This window comes from Meleagris gallopavo, chromosome 8, assembly GCF_905368555.1.
Source record: "Meleagris gallopavo chromosome 8, MGAL_WU_HG_1.1, whole genome shotgun sequence".
NCBI lineage: Eukaryota > Metazoa > Chordata > Aves > Galliformes > Phasianidae > Meleagris > Meleagris gallopavo.
In genome coordinates, this window is record NC_139411.1 from 15135348 (window position 1) to 15154729 (window position 19382).

At 41.1% G+C, this 19382-nt stretch overlaps 1 protein-coding gene across 8 annotated transcripts in view; it reads left to right on the plus strand.

Moving 5' to 3' along the window:
• Nucleotides 1-19382, plus strand: part of NDST2 (N-deacetylase and N-sulfotransferase 2) — a 130076-nt gene that overhangs the window by 65572 nt on the left and 45122 nt on the right. For 4 of the 8 annotated variants that reach the window (XM_085229866.1, XM_085229868.1, XM_085229867.1 and 1 more), the window contains one exon: nt 16384-16444. The exons of the other annotated variants lie outside the window; for them this stretch is intronic. The gene's annotated coding sequence lies outside the window, so the exon portion shown is untranslated. The remainder of the gene's footprint in view (nt 1-16383; nt 16445-19382) is intronic. 8 annotated transcript variants of the gene reach the window in all.

Genomic DNA, 19382 nt, shown 5'->3' on the forward strand with positions numbered 1-19382 from the left:
TTCATAAGACTTTGTATCAATGTGGCTGCAGTGATATAATTTACAAACGTGTGCCTGCACGAGAAACCACTACTTTTATGTCTCCTTCAATGCATGTAGTGGATCAGAGCTTCTGTCCATCAACATTCAAAGTCCTTCTGTTATCAGCAGTAGCTCTTAATGTTTGAGAAAAAAAGATCTGTAGAAGCTGATTAAATTACGCTTTTCCTGGATGTTTATTGTGAACCTTCCGGAGCAGAAAATATGTGCCTTGAAGCAGGCGAGTTTCTGTGTTTTGTGATGCTTATTAATTCAAATATGCTTATTATAAATACTAGTATTTCATACTATTCTTAACATTACTGTTAATATCAGATGAGGACTACCAGCTAATGGTGTATGTTGTGAAATTAGATAATCTCCAATCACCCAGGTGTTTTTCTTTCCCCTATGCCTTTACTGCTATGGTTTCATTGTGTGTTTCTGAATTTCACTGTGTGTTTCCCTGTTCTTTTGTTAGGAAAACAATTTAATAGCTCTTATTCTGTTTGGTTTCTGCTCTTGACTGTTTTGGACTTCTTTATGTATTTCTTAAACCTATCTCCTTTGTGATTTTGTGAGAGAGAGAGTGCAAGCAGACTTTACATTGTTTTCTTCATTATTTCTTTTCAAGCAGTTTCAATCCATGACTTCAACGTTCCTCTGTTGTTGTAGGGTAAAGCAGTAAGAACTGACCAGTGTGTCACAGGGGAGAGAACATGCTAATTCTTTTTGTACTGCTCACCTTTTAATTCCTTATACATGTTTATATAACTTAATTTGCATTTTACTGTCACTATTGAGTACATAGGTATCTATGTTTCCTTTTTTTTTTTTAAGTTAGTAATTAATTAACAACCATTTATATGCATATATTTACATAAACAGCATGAGTGCTTATAATTTCCACATTTCAGTACTTTGTTTTTAATAACTTTAAATAGAATGTAGCATTCCGTTTCTTCTTAGTTCAGATCTTCTGAAGGGAATATATATGTAAATTATTGTTTGGATTACTGTTGATTTGTATTGCCTAAGTACTTAGTGTCCTCATCACAGGTCATGTGCAAGCTGTTTTGGGTGCTTTGTGAATGCAACATACACACATACACAAAATCCTTCTTTTCAACTCATTTTCTAGCTGAAGAAGTCAGATTTTATTAATCTAAACGCTCACCGTGTCATCATTTCTTCTGCTTCAGATCCCATTTGCTATTACAAGTCTTTAAAATTAATTTTTCTACTGTTAGTTTAATTAGATCAAATAGATACATTTGCTGTTCACTGGTGCTACAGTTTTATCAGTTGTTACTGACAATTGCTTAGTGTCAGTGTTGCATGCCAGTTTTCATGAATTTTTGTATCCTCTATTTTGTACTATGGTTTGTATAATTGAAGGTAGTTTCCGTGTGGATTAGATTGTTTTTCTCATAGTAGTAAATGTTTGTATTAGAGTTTTAGTAATTCTCTGCATATTACAAATGTTTTCCTACCTCATTAATGTGATATTCTCTTGTTTGTAACCCAAAATGATCACAGTCCATTGATTTCCGTCATTCTACTATGCTTCAGTTTTGCTTGTTTCATCATTCTTTTCTTACATGGCAGAGTAATTTTCTGTCTTTCTTATACCATTTGTCATTTTACATCTGGCTCTTGTGCCCCAGATGTTTCTGGTCTAAAACCAGGACAGAAATTAACCCTCAGTTCAGAAGATCTCAAACTCTATCTTTTACCACTTTAGTAGGATCCACTGATATTCTTGAGATGGGAGAAGTTTTGAAAGGGGCCAGGGCAAAGTGACAACTCTGTCATTTCCACATCCCTCTTCTATGGAGGGCACCTGGATAACAATGGACTGCTCAGATAAACCAGTTATCCAACTGTGTTTCCCTCCATTTTCCTTTACCGCCTACCTTATGGGCATTACTCAGTACTGCTCTGTCCATAGCCAGCTTGCAACAGTGGCTGTCTGTTATTTGCTCAGGGCTTATCATCCACTTGTCAGCAATTGTGCATTACTTCCCTACTACAGCTTCAGGACCTGCTGTTGTCATCAGAACTTGCTTGCTCGTGTTGGGTTGGCTAGAGAGCTGGTTGTTGTTACAAGAAGTCTGGATGAAGGATGAGAATGAGAACTGGTGCAGGAAATAGTTGAGAGAAAAAACCAAAGGGCAGAATCCTTTCTCTGAAGGTTGTTGTTATTTTTTCCCACTTTTACCAGCATCTTCATCTGTCAGCATGCTGTGTAATGGGGAATTCTTTGATGCTTGGTAGAGCAAAGGGTCAGTGGGATGGTTCCTATGTTTTATAGCAGGCAGATGTATGATGCAATATGGGAATGTTTTATTTCTCCAGTGTTGGATGCCTATAGGTGTTGTTTGTCACTATGGCTGTGAAGACAGATTCTTCATTGTCTTCTTTAGTTCATGTGTCCCAGGAGCTGTTGCCTACATCTCTTAACTTCCTTGGTGTCAGTGAAAGTCCAGGCAATCATGGTGATGTAACTTCTATTTTTATGTATGTGAGGCCTAGTTCATAAGAACTTCATCGTGAGCTATTAACGTTCCTCTTGACTGATTGCTAAGGGTGCATCCAAATGAGAGGCTGGGCAGCAGCCCTGGCAGGGCAGGCAGCAGTCTGTGGGCAACCTGGGCCATCGCCACCTCAGGCCGTGCTCCAACAGAGCTCCCAGCTCCCCAGCACAGCCTCCTTGGGATGCCCTCAGCCTTGCAGGCTCATTGTGCCTGTGCTTCCTGCCAGAACAAGCTCTCCCTCATCCTGGGAGCTCCAGTAGATCACTAATAAACAGGAAAATGCAAAATGAAGTTCACGATGAATAGCTTTACAGTCCCCTTCTCCCACCCACCCCTGCTCTGTCCTGGGAATTTGCTGCCCTGCCCACACAATGACCAGAGAGGAATCTGGAGGCATTTGCAAGATAATGCCATATCAGATGTTCTGTTCTCACACTTTCTGCTTGTATTTTCAAAACTGTTTACATATTTCCTTTCATTTTGCATGAATAAGCACATCACTCTGAGACTAAAAAGGGGAAAATGCATTTACAAATGTGTGAAGCCACATAGCTGTAATAAATTGCTTTAATTACATATGGCGTGTTTAGTTTCTGGAAGCCTGTTGTGCATTTCTGCCTCCAACAAGAAGCCTTTCCTGTTTGCTTGCTGCTGTTTACCAGGCTGGCTGTCCTCCCAAAATAATCCTCATTCAAATTCTGTGTTCTCTACAGATGCTCACTGTGATCTTTTTGATCCTCTCATGCTCAGTATCAACTCGGGTGTTGCTTTGCAGTCAGCAGAATGTAGAGACCAGATTTTCTGGAGTAGGAATATGGTATCTTATCATATTTTTAACAGTTACCTTTTAAATCTGGTTTATAACTTTTTTAGGAAGGTACAAAGTTACAGCTCAAGGCAGAAATGTCTCAATTGCCAGTTCAGTTTTTAGGCAACAAGTGAGCACAGGTGGCTGTCATTTACACCACCCTCCTCAGGCAGTCACATCTCCTGGGTACTTGAGCAGTGTTGCTGCATGCTTTTCTGCAGTCTGTTTTTCATGGTAAGTGCCATGCTCCTCCTGTGTTCCTTTTGTTTATTGTTTGAGATGGTTTGGAAGTTGTGCTATCAAAGCGCTTCGGCTTCTTTATTTTTGGTTGAAAAAAGCTGCAGCAATGTAAGGTATAATAATGCTATCTTTACCCCTGACTAAATAATATTTAACACCCTTTTTTCTTGTCCACTGTTATTTGTATTTGACCTATTTTTTGTTTGCTTGTTTCAAATAATCTCAAATTATAAGCGTGCTTTTGAACTCTTTCATCCTTTATATAGTTTATATAGTTTTGGAGTTGCGAAGCTCAAGTTGTTCTGTACAACAGTCAGGACTAACTGAAGGTGTTATGGAGTGAGGAAGGGTCTTAGTTTAAAGACTGACAACTTGAGGTTGAAAAGGAAGGAGCAGAGGTTAAACAGAAGCTTTTCTGTTTTCTATTGATGCCTTCCTCTGTTTGCCGTAGAAGAAAACAGTTCAGTACTGTTGGGATTAAATGCAGAAGAGAACTGATCAAATTTTCTCTTCCTCTGGAGAATGACTTTTCAGAAGGCTCAGAATCAATATGGGGAGCTAAAGCAACCCTTCACATTATGGTTGCCCGTGAGTGCCCATCTCTACCCTCAGCCTTTTCTTAGGAGCTTCTGCCAGACTGATTCCAAATGTCAAGAACTAACCTTTGTGCAGTCCTTCACACAACTGCAAAACTGGTAGTGTTCATCTGCTTCTCTGTCCATTATGCAGAAGGGAGATAGAGGTTCAGGAAGGAAGAGCAACTTTCTGTAGATGTTGCTGTGCACTCAGGATTTGATGACCATATTAATGAATTCATCAATCACAATAATCTGATTAAATTGATGAGGGAGAGGGAACCAACAGATGATACAAATAGATTATTTTAAGATATATGAGATACACAATTAGTGACTGACTCACTCAGCATTTAAATGGAAGTGTTACACAAGAGGTTTATGGGTAACGAACACAATAAATTACAGTGCCATTTTTCTGAGAGGGAGGCTCATGTACTGCCACAGGGACCTGTAAATAAATCAGTGGCAAATTACTGAACACAAGAAATATCATATATGCATTACTTCAGGTTTTTTTAGTACAGATATGTATGGTATATGCCTTTTACTTAGCAGTGGAATATAATATGGACAGTAGTATGGTGAGGGAGATTAGCATGGGTTTTAAGCCTTGTACAGGCACTTTGGCCAGAACCTGGTGAATGTGTTTTTAGGCACAGAAGAGACTGATATTTGAGTAGGTAGAGAGTTGCCTCATGTCCCTGAGGTTTCAGGGGTCAATCCCCTGGAGTACAGAGATAATGGAAGGGGAGCTTTCTGTCAGGGAGCATATGTTTTTGTGACGATTACACTGTGTATAGATTAGGACTTCTGGGAGGGAGGGAATGGAAAGATGTGCTTGGAACACAGAGCCATCTGCCAGTACCTTGGCATAGTCATTTCATTAATGAGAAGCTTATTAGCTTGAATCCAGCTGAGATAGACCAGAAAGACGGTAGATAGGACAGAAATTATCATCCAGCCACTGTTAAAATGGAGAAGAGACCAGTTTGATAGGCTGTGAGATCTAATTTTGTGGAAATAACTGTTCTTGTTTTACGTGGTAAGGAAGAACTAGGCTTCATGCTGAAGAATATTTTCCTTAATTTTGTGATGCAGAATGGGATGTCCTTTGGTGGAGAAGATACCTAACTTACTCTGTGTTGGAATTCATATGAATGTATGATACTAGAAACAGGAAAGAACGATGATTTTTACTGAGAAACTGTTTTTGCAACAAATGATCATCCAGTTGAAGGTACTGTGCATTAAATATAGTGTAATTCATATCTGTGGTGACAGAGGATTGCAGCTGGAAGACAAAGATTAGGAGAATGCCACAGTCTCATCATGGCTATGCCAGCAACCTCGGGAAGCGCAGTCCTGAGCTTCATGTGAGCCAAAAGCTCTGAGGTATCGTGAGCAGGCAAAAAAGAGTGCTCTGGGGAAACGGAGCAGTGAGGTGTCTGTGCACTCAGTGCCTCTTACCTCCCATTCTGGGTTCTGCTGCTGCCCCAATAAGTGTCTGTGTCTGTGCCCTGTTCCTCAGTTTCCCCGTTCTGCAAGCCCTATTTTGGTGAGATCTTTGCTATTATTCTGTGGATGTAGGACTTAAATGCTATTTCATTTAAACTGCTCTGCTTTTCTTTTGACAGATGAGTCAGACTTGAGTCAGGGTTGAGGGTGAGATAGCAGAGCCGTTGCCTGGAGAAAATAGTGGTTAGAGGTACTAAGTGATTTGAACATTGTTATTTGGGCAATGATTTCCATTTTGTCTGCTTTCATACTCAAGTTGGATTGGTAGTTTAGCTGCAGGGTAAAAATCAGAAAAAAAGTGTTTTCCATGAAAAGCTCTATAATCTGCAACGGCCCAAGTCCACAGGAGTGTAGATGTTCTCAAGGGCTGGTTGCAAGGGATATGCAATTCACAAAGAAGATGGTCTGCTAAATAACTCTAGGACAGGGAAAATTTCTCTTCAAACTGCTAGGATAAAAAAAAAAGGCAGTTTCCACTGACTGTTTTGTTAATTTACCGAGTAATTTAGGGATTACTGATTTTTTCTGTTGTAAATCTAAAGGAACGTGCATTTTCAAAAAATGAGTAGAAGATACGAATGTCAACATACCTAAACAGAGTGAGTCTAAATTGAAAGGGATTTGGTTAGTCGTTCGTTCTACAAATTCTCTTCTTGTATTGTGGAGGGGAGAAGATCAGTAAGATAAACATCTGTGTTATTACAAATATAAGAACAGGCAATGGTTGAGTACCAAGGTAGAAGGATGTCTTTATGATACTAAAAACAAAAGAAAGGAAGGAAAAATAAACCAAAAACAACAAACAACAACAAAAAAACGACTTTGCTGTGATTCGTGTGTAATGAATAGATAGTTCCATGCAAAAAGTAAATAATAATATAGATGTGTGTGTGTGTATGTGTGTTTTAATGCTGCACGTCCTGGTTATTTTATACCTAAATATATGTGTGTGTAGTAGCACAATATAAGATTAAATCCTGAACCTCTGCCTGTTGAATTCAGTGGAAATACTTCTGCTGGTTGTGCTGAGCATTAGATCAAGTTCTCACGCTGATGTTTAGGTGTTGTATAAAGCTCCAGCAGTCCTTATGCTTTTGCATAATTTTTTCCTACTTGCCTTAACACGCAGTACAGTTGATCCAAGCTCTTAAAGAAAAAAATTACATTGGGCCCTGCTGTTTCATCTCCTGAAACACTGATAGTATCGTACAGTGATAATAGTTAAATGCCATGTCACAAGCTTTTAACCTGACAGAACATGTATTTTCTTTCTCAAGTAGTGCAGGAGTATCGCTGGTCCCACAAGGGCATGGTAGGTCAGGCTTTTGGCTCAGTCTGTGAATCTGAAAGGCTTTGCACTTAGTGAAGCCATAAAGAAACCTCCGGCTGGCTGGATGCCTCTTTCAAGAACACAAGTGCGGCCTTATTCAGGGTGTTGCTCAGACAAAGTTGAGTATGCTTCCATCTCTGGGGATGAGAGGAGTGGGAAGGGGGCCTTCAGCAACGTTCCAGTAAAGCCAGGGAAGTCAGATGTTTACATGAAAATACACAGAGTTTAATCACTGTGAATCACTATTAATCACATCAAATCATTATGGAAGGGTAAAATAAGGGGGAAGAGAAAGCAGGAAAGCAACAGAGAGCTTTTAACTTGAGGCTTGAAGAGAAGGTAAGAAGGGAAGCAGAAATTTTCATTTCGCTGTAAGCACAAAAGCTCCCTTAGCTGTGTATGTGGACTGTGAAATTGCGGAGCTCTGTGCAGTGTTTCCCTTCCAGCAGCAGAGCACAGAGCTGAGAGCCTGCGCTGGGAGCGTTGTGCCCAGCTTTGCTTTAGTGCCTTTCTGGGTCAGTGGTTCTCTAACAATGCCGTACAGAGCTGCTTTAGTCGCGCTTCCATGAGTCAGTCTCTAAGTGCCCACACTTCCCCTTAAGATAACCCAGTGTCCTGGAGGATCTACAGGCTTTTCTGTAGCTAATCTCAAAGCATTTATGGTGTTCCTTGAACTTGGGTTGGTTGATCATGCGTACCTTTTTCAGATGCCATTCTTCCTGACAATTCAACCACAGTCCAATTGTTGACTTCAGAAGACCAAGTGAAAGGATGTGGCCAAATCCTTGCACCTGTAGCATTGAAGGAATTGATACTCCTCTCAGTGTTCTTACACTACTCTTTCACTAGAACAATCTGGAGCATTGTCTCACTAAGAATAAAGAGAAAAGAATTACTGATTCATGCAAAGATTTTTTTTTTCCATGCATAGTAAAGGATATAGTTACTGCATCGTTTGTTTTCTTTTAAAATGAATTTGTATACAACCTTGTTTTAGCTCTGCGTCTCAGGAAATACAAAGAAAAAGGAATGGAAGGCAGAGCTGAAATAGTGCACTTAAGTAATCTTCCAAACAAGCTCATATGGCAGTAAAGGCTTTTGTGGATGAGTCAGGTATATATTTCTGACTGAGGCAAGGCTTGACTATGATTTGGACATTCATATAGCCAGCCTTGGTTGTGACTGAGCACCCCAGGGAGGAGGGAGCAGTCTGTTCACCATTTGTGCATTCCTCACCAGCTGAGTGCACCTGCAATCTGCCACCAGCAGCCAGCTAGAGAGGTGTTTTGGAGAGCAGCACCAGTCAGGAGCAGATCTTGAGCAAAGCATGGGGAAAGAGAAGAAAAACTATCATACCCAGTGCGGGAAAGTTCCTGAAGACACAGGTCTGTTTCTGAGCATTGGCTAAGCTGAAATTGGGGCAGAAGATTGGCTAAGCGTGTAAAATACTACTAGGTAGGAAGTTTTTATTTCTTCTTTCCCCTACCTCCTCCAAAAGCGTCAGCTATTTCTGCTTGTTTTCTCTATTTCCATGTATGCAAATTTTCTTGTCTCACCTATTGAAAAAGACATAATGCACCTAATTAAAGAGGTGTGGATACAGCCAATCTGCCAACTAGTCTTTTGCAATTTGAGTTCGAGACATTGTATTTATTCTGCTCCCAGACGTAGCTTTCATTCAGCTTTGTGCTACTGCATCCAGGAAAAAACCTATATCTGTGATTTTTATTTGGAGTATCGGATAGAGTATTTCTTTTTATTAAGCATCATTTCTGTACAACCAGCTGTGTTATGGCCACGGAGTCTTGGAAGTTGTTGCTCTGAACCTGGAAGAACATACGAGGAAAGCAGTTTAAGCAGGGCATTAGAACTGAACTATGGAAAACTCCATTTTTTTTTTCATTGCATTATGCTTTTACAGTCATAGCCTTGTGTTTTTATACCTCTTTTTTTTCTCCCACTAGAAAATGAACATTCCCAATTTTAGTTTTAATTGTTTCCTTGGTGTGGGGGTGAATCACAACTTGGAATTGCCAATTCGTAACATTGTGGGTACCTTTATGAGGTTAAATGAGGAGATGTTTATATTTTATTATTGTTTTTTTTTCCACTTCATCTTCTTAAATGTTGGAGGAATCTCCTCTACAGTGTAGAGTGCACGTCATATTATAGTAAAAGTCAGATAAAAGTAAGCATCAGAAGTCTGGAGAGGCAGCGCTGTCCAGGTCAAATATTGACTATGATAAATGGAAAATGTAGAGAAGGAATTATTTGGACAGTCAGCAGGTTTCTATCTTCGTGTGTTGTATTTAAAAGGGAAAAAAATGAGAGAAATGCGACCCTTTTCTTCTTGAAATTCTTCATGATTTTTCTCAACTTAACTGTAATTTGGGGCTCACCATTTAGGCTGAAAACCATTGTATAATATTTGATTGCTGTTATATGCTTTCCTTTGGAAATCTGGCTACTTAGTGTTTTCAGGCTAGCTGTCTGGAAATCAAATACTTGACTGCCTTTCCTTAATCTGATGATTTATTTGCTGGTTTTTGTGTGTTTTTTGTTTTTTTTTTTGTTTGTTTTCTAAACGCTATTTTTAAGATGATGATGACTAGAGGACTGGTACAGGGAGTTGAGGCTTTGCTTTATCTGTTGGAGCAATGGTTTATTAGGATAAGACTAGTACCAACCTAAGTGCAGTGCAGTTAGCTTTTTCATGTTGCTATAAATTTTGAATACTTTGAGGAAGAGTAGCATAAACAGGTCATGAGCAGAATTATTTAAATTATCTGAACGGAGTGAAAGGTTTAAATACAGAGAGCTCTGCTACTCTAATCAAGTAATTCAGAGAATGCCCAGTGTTATCATCTTAATTATGGCATTGTTGTCAGGAAGCAGTTGAGCTTGTGACAGGATGGGAATCATAGTTTTGGAAAAGACCTTACAGACTGTTTAGTTCCAACCCCCCTGCTATAGGCAGGGACACTTCTCACTAGACCAGGTTATTCAAAGTCTCATCCAACGTGGTCTTGAACACCTCCAGGGATGGAGCATCCACAGCTTCTCTGGAAACCTTGTTCCAGTGCCGCACCACATTCATGGTAAAAATTTTTATTCTAATATCTAATTTAATACGAGAGCTGCTCTGGAAGTTGTGCCTCTATTCTATTATGTCATTTCCTTCCTTACTCTCATTTGCTTGTTGGTTGTTCTTTATCTTATTTGGTATTTTTCTAAATTTTTTTTCTTTGGCGTAATTTTAGCTGCTAGGCTGTAACACTGGAAAGAAAGTTGTTACTGATATCCTTTTCCCTATTGGCCTTCATAGTAATTGGTTTGCTTTTTTTTGTTTGTTTTTGTTTTTTGTTTTTTGTTTTTTGTTTTTCGTTGGGAGACTAACGGGCAACTGATAGCAAGACAGAAAAGAAGAGAGGCAAAGACAGAAGAGCATTACAGTTTTAACACTTCACTACTTTCATTACCCTTTGTAAGATTTGCTGGAGCTATCAAGGTCATGGGCATTTCAGAGCAAGATGGATTGCAATAAATATACTAATGCGCGTAGCATGGGAAATAAACAGGAAGAGCTGGAGTTCTGCGTGCGGTCGCGAGGTCATGATCTCATTGCGATCACGGAGATGTGGTGGGACAGCTTGCATGACTGGAATGTTGTCATGGGGGGCTGTGTGCTTTTTAGGAAAGATCGGCTGGCTAGGCAGGGTGGTAGAATTGCTCTTTATGTGAGAGAGCAGCTAGAATGTATTGAACTTCACTTGGGGGAGAGTGATATAGCAGTGGAGAGCTTATGGGTAAGAATCAAGGGGCAGGCTGGTAAGGGTGACACTGTTGTGGGTGTGTACTACAGGCCCCCTGATCAGGATGAGGAGGCTGATGAGGCCTTCCATAAGCAACTGGATGTAGCGTCACGTTCCCAGGCACTGGTGCTTATGGGGGACTTCAATTATCCAGATATTTGCTGGACGACCAACATGGCCAGGCACGCACGGTCCAGACGGTTCTTGCAGTGCATTGAGGACAACCTTCTGATGCAGGTGGTGGAGGAACCAACGCGGGGAGGGGTGTTACTGGACCTTATTTTCACCAACAGGGATGGACTTGTTAAGGAAGTAAAGGTTGGGGACAGCTTGGGTTGTAGTAATCATGAGATGGTGGACTTCAAGTTCCTGAGTGGAAGAAGCAAAGCAATAAGTAGGATTGCTACCCTGGACTTTAGGAGAGCCAACTTTGATCTCTTCCAGGACCTACTTGGAGCTATCCTGTGGGCTTGGGTGTTAGAAGGTAAGGGGGCCTCTGAGAGCTGGTCAGCATTTCAACAGCTCTTCTTCCAAGCTCAGGATCGGTGCGTCCCTGTGAGCAAGAAATCGGGAAAAGGTGGCAGGAGACCTGTGTGGATGAGCAAGGAGCTCATGTGCAAGCTCAAAGGAAAGAAGAAGGTCCATGAAATGTGGAAAAAGGGTCTGACCACTTGGGAAGAGTATAGGAATGTAGTCAGGGCCTGCAGGGATGCAACGAGGAAGGCTAAAGCCCGCCTGGAATTGAATCTGGTTAAAATGATAAAGGATAATGAAAAAGGCTTCTTCAAGTATGTTAACAGCAAAAGGAAAACTAGAGAGAATGTGGGCCCCTTACTAAGTGAGGGGGGGGTTCTGATAACAGGGGATGCTGAGAAGGCAGAGATACTGAATGCCTTCTTTACTTCCATCTTCAGTGAAAAGGCTCTCCCGCAGGAATCCCACACCCTGGAGGTTAGTGAGAGGGTCTGGGGAATGGGAGACTTCCCTTTAGTCAGGAAAGAGGACGTGCGTGAGCGCCTAGGCAGTGCTAAGGTCCACAAGTACATGGGACCTGATGGGGTGCATCCACGTGTGCTGAGGGAGCTGGCGGAGGTCATTGCCGAACTGCTCTCCATCATTTTTGAGAGGTCTTGGACAACAGGGGAGGTCCCTGAAGACTGGAGGATAGCCAATGTCACTCCGGTCTTCAAAAAGGGCAAGAAGGAAGATCCGGGTAATTATAGGCCTGTCAGCCTCACCTCTGTCCCTGGAAAGGTGATGGAACAGCTTGTGCTGGATACCATCTCCAGACAACTGGGAGAAAAGGAGGTTATCAGGAGTAGTCAGCATGGGTTCACCAAGGGGAGGTCGTGCTCGACCAACCTGGTGGCCTTCTATGATGCTGTCACATGCTGGGTGGATGGGGGAAGAGCGGTAGATGTAGTCTACCTTGATTTTAGAAAGGCATTTGATACTGTCTCCCACGACATCCTTATAACAAAGCTGAGGAAGTGTGGGATAGACGAGTGGGCAGTGAGGTGGGTTGAGAACTGGCTGACTGGCAGAGCGCAGAGGGTCGTCGTTGGTGGTGCAGAGTCTGGCTGGAGACCTGTAACCAGTGGTGTCCCCCAGGGGTCTGTGCTGGGTCCGGTCTTGTTCAACATCTTCATCAGTGACCTTGATGAGGGGATAGTGGCCACCCTCAGCAAGTTTGCTGATGATACGAAGTTGGGAGGATTGGCTGACACACCTGAAGGCTGTGCTGCCATTCAGCGAGACCTGGACAGGCTGGAGAGCTGGGCAGTAAGAAACCGGATGAGGTTCAACAAAAGCAAGTGTAGGGTCTTACACCTAGGGAGGAATAATTGCATGCACCAATACAGGCTGGGGGATGAGCTGCTGGAGAGGAGCTCTGCAGAGAGGGACCTGGACGTCCTGGTAGACCAGCAGTGTGCCCTCATGGCCAAAAAGGCCAGTGGCATTCTGGGGTGCATTAAAAAGAGCGTGTCCAGCAGGTCGAGGGAGGTGATCCTCCCCCTCTACTCTGCCCTGGTAAGGCCTCATCTGGAGTACTGTGTCCAGTTCTGGGCTCCCCAGTACAAAAAAGACAGGGATCTCTTGGAAAGAGTCCAGCGGAGGGCCACAAAGATGGTGAAGGACCTGGAGCATCTCCCCTATGAAGAAAGGCTAAGTGAACTGGGTCTGTTTAGCCTTGAGAAAAGACGACTGAGAGGGGACCTGATCCAGGTTTATAAATATCTGAGGTGTGGCGGCCATAGCGGTGAGGCCAGTCTCTTTTCAGTGGTACGTGGAGACAGGACGAGGGGAAACGGACATCAGCTGCAGCATAGGAAGTTTCAGACGAATGTGCGTAAGAATTTCTTCACAGTGAGGGTGACGGAGCACTGGAACAGGCTGCCCAGGGAGGTTGTGGAGTCTCCTTCTCTGGAGATATTCAAGTCTCACCTGGATGCCTACCTGTGCGACCTGGTGTAGGGAACCTGCTTTGGCAGGGGAGTTGGTCTCGATGATCTCTAGAGGCCCCTTCCAACCCCTACAATTCTGTGATTCTGTGGAACTCATGCTGATGACAGGCTGGAACTGGACCACATGCACTCCATAACAGTAGGAGACTTGAAGGAGGAAAACTTGCTTTTATTGTCTGCAGGCAAGATGATGCCACATAAGGATGTGCAAGATCTGAAACAGGACTTAAGTGAATTATGAACCAGTCTAAGCCATTTGCTTTCTATGATTTAACTGATACTCCCTTGGGAAAAGAGCTTTTTTTCTTCTGCTTTGAAAGCTGCTCTGGTGAATTAAATTGAAAATAAACCATCATGCAAGAGAGAGAATTTAAGAGATCATTTCTAGAATTTTGTAAACAAGACTGCTTTCACTGTTCAGAAGTACAGATTCACCTAAGAGCTTTGCTGTCTGGTGTTCATTGGACTATTTGTCCACACCAAGGATAAGATCTTCATGGGAATATAGTTATACTTGGTTGTGCTCCTGTGTGAATACTGTTCTTTTTAACTATTGTGTCAGATTAGTGTAAATATAAAGGCTTTTCTGCTTAGAAAAACTCTTTTGTTTTCCAGAAAGCTGTTTTATCTTGCAGTGGTGAGGGGGACCACACATGTTCTCTTATGTGTCCTGGGTGTTCCAGAGAGCATCTGTTATGTTCAGGCTTGGCCTTTTCTCCAGAGTCAAAAGTAAAATGAAACTTGCAGTGAGGCTGACGTTTGAGAAATAAAACTGTCAGGAATACAGATGTCATTGCTTATTGAGTCTCTATACAGTGCAATCCCTGACTAACAGGAGCTCCATAAGGATCCTGCAAGGCCAGGTTCTTGTACACAGCAGGAGCTTTCCCACTCTATTGTTGAGGCTGGTAAATTTGAAACTAAATATGAACACGGGAAAAGATACGATGCTCCTTCAGTTAATGACATCATTTCAAAGCCACTTAATTATGTGCTAGGCAAAGGTTCATGCTATTAGTGAATACTAATGCCTAGAGATGAAATGTGGTGTTGTTGGGGGCTTTCCAAAAATACGAATATGTTTGCTTTTTGAGGACAACATTAAGAGATGAGTTTGCATAGAGAAGGAAAACGGAAAATTGTTAGGCAAGCTTTTTGCCACCTAACTTGGCTTTCTGTGGAAATTAAAGCAGTATCATCTATTAGTGTTGCTTTAAACCTGTCCTCAAGCTTAAAGATCTTCAAAATAAATCTTGCTATGCAATCAGATTTGGCCAATCCCTATTGTATTCTACTGATGGAAAAATCTCTCCTCAGTAATACCAGTCTGTGTTTTTTCACTGGCTACTTTTTGGTAATTACATTCAGTTTGAATTCCTCGGCACCTAATTCAAATGGTTTTAAATTCTGCCCCCCTGTCTTAAATGGTTCTATTGAGTTTCTACTTTTTTTTTTTTTTTTTCAAGTCTGCTTTCATCTGATAAATAAAGACAGCTAGACCAGAGCGATGCTCCATCTTTGTCCACCCACTTCAATAATAATTTGCACCAGAACATGCGGGATATTTTACAGTGACACATCGGGGACAACTGGTCTCTGTGGGAAACTAATTCCATCAGTTGGGTGTTAGTTTATCTCCTTGTATTGGTCTTAACCAGTACCATGGGAGGTGGGGGGTAGGGAACGGTTCTGCACCAGAGGACGTTGGGCATGGAACAGGCTGCCCAGGGCAGTGGGCACAGCCCGAGTGTCGGAGTATCCTGTGATAGTGTTCTCGGACATAGGGTTGGAATTTAAGTGGTACTGTGTAGAGCCAGGGGTTGGACTCAGTGATCCTTCTGTGTTTTCCAACTCAGGATATTCTGTGATTCTGTGGATCACGGAAATGTGAAAGGTTTTATACTGTGGATGGATGGGAAAAAAAAAAATAAGCGCTCCTCTAAACTAATCTTTATCTAACCTATAAAAAGAAAAAAAGATTTTGCTGCTCTTTTGAATTTGCAGTTTAAATTCAGGGAACTGAGAGCATTTGGTTATATTCACAGGCAGTACAAATGTGAATCTTATTTGTTTACTAATTGGCTGTAGAGTATTAAAGGTAATTGGAAACTCAAAGGGCAGCGTTTCTGTTGAATCCAGGTCTATCTGAGCTGGAAATCTGCGACAGAGTACTTGTATATCTGATACTCTGCTGGTGCAGAAGATCTGACTCTAGAGGCTATCCAGTGGGCACAATAAAAGCAACCTCCTAAGCCCAACTGTGTTCTAATCTAAGTGCTCTTCACGAGTCTTGTCAACTCCACTGAGGGCTCCCTGCCAGCAAACTGGTGCATTTTTCATGTCTGGCACCAAAGTTGCCTGATCTGCAGTTAGTTTCACAAAGTAACTTGCATCTGTGTGATCACTAGCCAGGTAGAGGGGTGGAGAAAGGGTGTAACTCAGTCCTTTGGAGGTTTGTTTTTGTTTCACCGTATACCTAATGGGCCTGACTCTTTTAAAGGCTTTGGCAGTAGACTACGCAAACCTTGTCACACCACTGAAGTTTTACTGAACTGATTTAGCTGTGGCTAAGACTAAAGAAATAGTGCCTTATATTATGCTTTGTTGGTTGTTTCAAAGGCAGCAATAGTAATGAACAAATGTGAGAAATCCCATTAGAACTACTCTAGCTTGTCTACTTCTCTCAACTTAACCGCATTTGTTTGTTCTGTCAACTTGGTTTTTTTTTTTTTTGGCTTACCTCTAAATCCAGGTCTTTTGGTTTTTGGTTCTTTTTTGTTTTTCTTTTCTCATGGTTGTAATTTCTCTTCTCACCCCACTCGCTCTCACTACTGCGCAACTGAGCCTGCTGAAATGAGACCTGATGTCATTGTGTGGTCGGTGCCAGCAATGCTGTTGTAATGGCCTTGTTCTGTCCTTATGCCATGGTTAGGGTAATGTAATCATTACCTTGGTTCTGGAGAGCGAAGGTACTCCTGCTAAGTAAATATTTGCAAACACTAATGGAGCCAGACTTTGGGGGAAGAGAGATTAAAGCACTGTTTAAAGTCTTGTTTCTTTTTTTATTTATTTTAAAACAGAACATCATTCCTGAGAGAAGCAGCTCATGTGCATATTTTCTTCCCAAGATTGTAATAAGAGGTAGGTGCAGAATCATTTGTGTTTCTGTGGGCTGTTGTCTCTTGAGATTTGACAAGAGGAAAAGTTTGTTTATGGCCTTTTGACTGGTCTCATATCAAAACAGAAGGTAAGGAATTGGATAGAAGGGAGAGGCTGGACTTATATGTAGCAATGTGATTATACACTTCTCCTTCCCAAGCTTAGAATGATTTGTAGAGGAAACAGTTCTGTGCTTCTTGTCTTCACTCATGCAGTTTTCAGCGTGAAGTGACAGTGGAGTTGGTTTGAATTAGAAGAGAATTTCTGTGTAGTTCCTGAGTGAGATAGGAATGGGTGTTTGCTTATTGCTAAATATTTTTTTATTTGAATGGAGTGAATATTCACATACCTTGTGGGCAAAATTTGGGGCAGTGTTATTCAATGTCCATTAATTCTAATTCTTTGAAAAGGAATGGGAAGGATGTGGGCTAGAAAGCTTTTAAAATTTCACATTTTGCATTTCACAAAATCTCTGACCCATGTATGTATGACCCATGCTGTAAGATCCCTTGGGGAGTGATTATATTTATGTTGCTCCCAGCACACTGGAACTGCATTCATGACGTATAGGAAATATCGTAAATGTAATTAAAATAGAAATATTGGTTTGGTCTAAATGTTGTGCTGAAGGAAAGGACCCCCACTTTCTTTTCCTCAGTACTGTCTGTATGAATGGTGAGGAAGGTAATTCTTGTGCAGTATATGTAGCACGTATGCTTGAATATTATACATTTGCAAGAAAGCACTGTTCTTATCCCAGTGCCTGATACAGAACTTGCATAAGGATTCTGGGGTATTTATGGCTTCTACATGTTGCAGTATATTGAAAATGCCAATCATATCTTGAAGTTCCTATGATCAGTGGTGCAGAATAGAGATAGTGTGGTCATGATTGCAGAATTCCTTGATTCTTTGCCTTAAGCAACAAAGGTTTGACTTTTTATTTGTGCCAGAAGTTTGGTTGAAATATTTTTCCTCAAAATGCTTGAAGAGTAATCTCAGTTGTTCCAAGGATATCTCAGATTGCTGAATGAATACATGTAGATTGTTATGGCTTCAGCTATGCGGAGAATTAGAGGGTGGAAAAAGGGAGGATGGAACAGTGCATTCATTATGTGTGTAGACCGGATTTTTAAAAATGAAATTACAGAGGTTAGTGTGTAATGCTGAGTTCCTCTGTACAAAAACTCTAGTGGTGAGAAAGTGGTACTAAAAAGAGGACTTCAGACTCTGAACCCTTCTCACACCACAGTTCTAACTATATCTGTCAAGTAGAAACTGAACTCTAACCCTAATTATCCTTGGGAACCATAGATGAGTCTGATATACTGTTGTTGTAATGAAAGATTTCTTGTGGGACAGGTCTCTATGTTGGTCCCGCTTTCCTTAGGGAACTTCTTTCCATCCCCACTTATAGGAGAGCTCTATGTTTTCTCTTCCAAACCCTGATTTTTCTGGTGGCATTGAAAAGAGCCTTCAAGCATTGATCAGATAAAAGGACATCAGGGGGGTGGAAAAGAGAAAGTACTGTGTAGTTGGTGTGTCCCTGTTCTCATTTTTCAGGTATGACTTAAATAGTAAACCTTGTCTCCTGTAAAATTTTTGCTGTTAATTTGGAAAGTACAAACTGCAGAGGTTTGTAAGGGAGAAAAGATAACTTGAAACACATGATAAAGATTTTTGTACTTTCGACACACTGTTGTGGCGATTGGAGTAACAGAAGCTAGGACTAATTCTGCAGACTCAAAAGCAGAATAAATAATATAAAAACTTATGATGATGTAGAATGAATGTAATGAGCAAATCAACATTCTGTCCAGTTTCAATTGCTGTGTAATTTCATAGACATTTGCTGTAATAGTCACATTAAAAAGTTGTTACCTTAAAATAATAAACGAAGGATTAATGGGATTCATTCTTTATATTTGAGTTGCTCTGAAAGTAATGCCTCCTATTTATTTCCATGGAAATTCCACCAGATATAAAGAGCAAAATAACACTGTCTGATAGAGGGAATTCTCAGCTACAAAACACTATTTTTCAACATAGTCTCAACCATTAGCTATGTGTTTTCAACAGTAGTGAACAAGAGCTGCATGCCATGCACAATCTGCACCAGCAGAGGTGTCACTGTTGCTGAAATGCACCACTTTTCACCTCACTGTGCTCACGTACTCTGGTCTCCATAAATGTTCAGTAAGCGTCAGTGAATGGCAGTGGGTGCCATTTTTTCTGCATAGAGGAATTCAGTTACACATCTTTGCTTCATAGACGCATCCATGTCAGAAAGCATTTTTGCCAGACTGCTGCCACAGCAGCAGAATGTGACACAGTATTGGCAGGGTCCTCTACTGCCGTACCACCATCTGCCTCAGTTGTTGTGAGCCAACGTAATAAAATAGGAGGCATTAGTTTTGGATCAACCCTTGTACATGCTATGAATGTCAGTTTATATCTGTCGCAATTAGAAGAGGAAAGGGAGAAGAATGTTTGTTTTGAGAGATGACCACAATAAATTGGCACTGTGACTATATTCTCTTTGATGCGAAGGGCAGGGAATGAAGGCAGAGATGAGAGATGTAGAAATGTTAGCAAGTGGAGAGAAGACCAGTAGAATATATAGCCACATTGCATTTGGAAGCAGAAGCACTGGGAACTGTAAATTATGATTTTAGAAGTGAATGTTGGGCTTTCTTTGTGTTAACCTAATTAGTTCAGTCCTTGTTTTAGCAGGACTTTCCTATTGAATGTTTCCTACAGTGTGCCAGTGATATTACACACTCAAATGATAAAGAATATTAAAAAGCCAGAAGCTTAATTTCTTACTTTAAAAAAAAAAAAAAAAAGCCTTTAGGTTCCTAAAAACTTTACTTTCGTGTGAGATCTCTCTTTATTGTCATAGATGAAACAGGTGGACAAA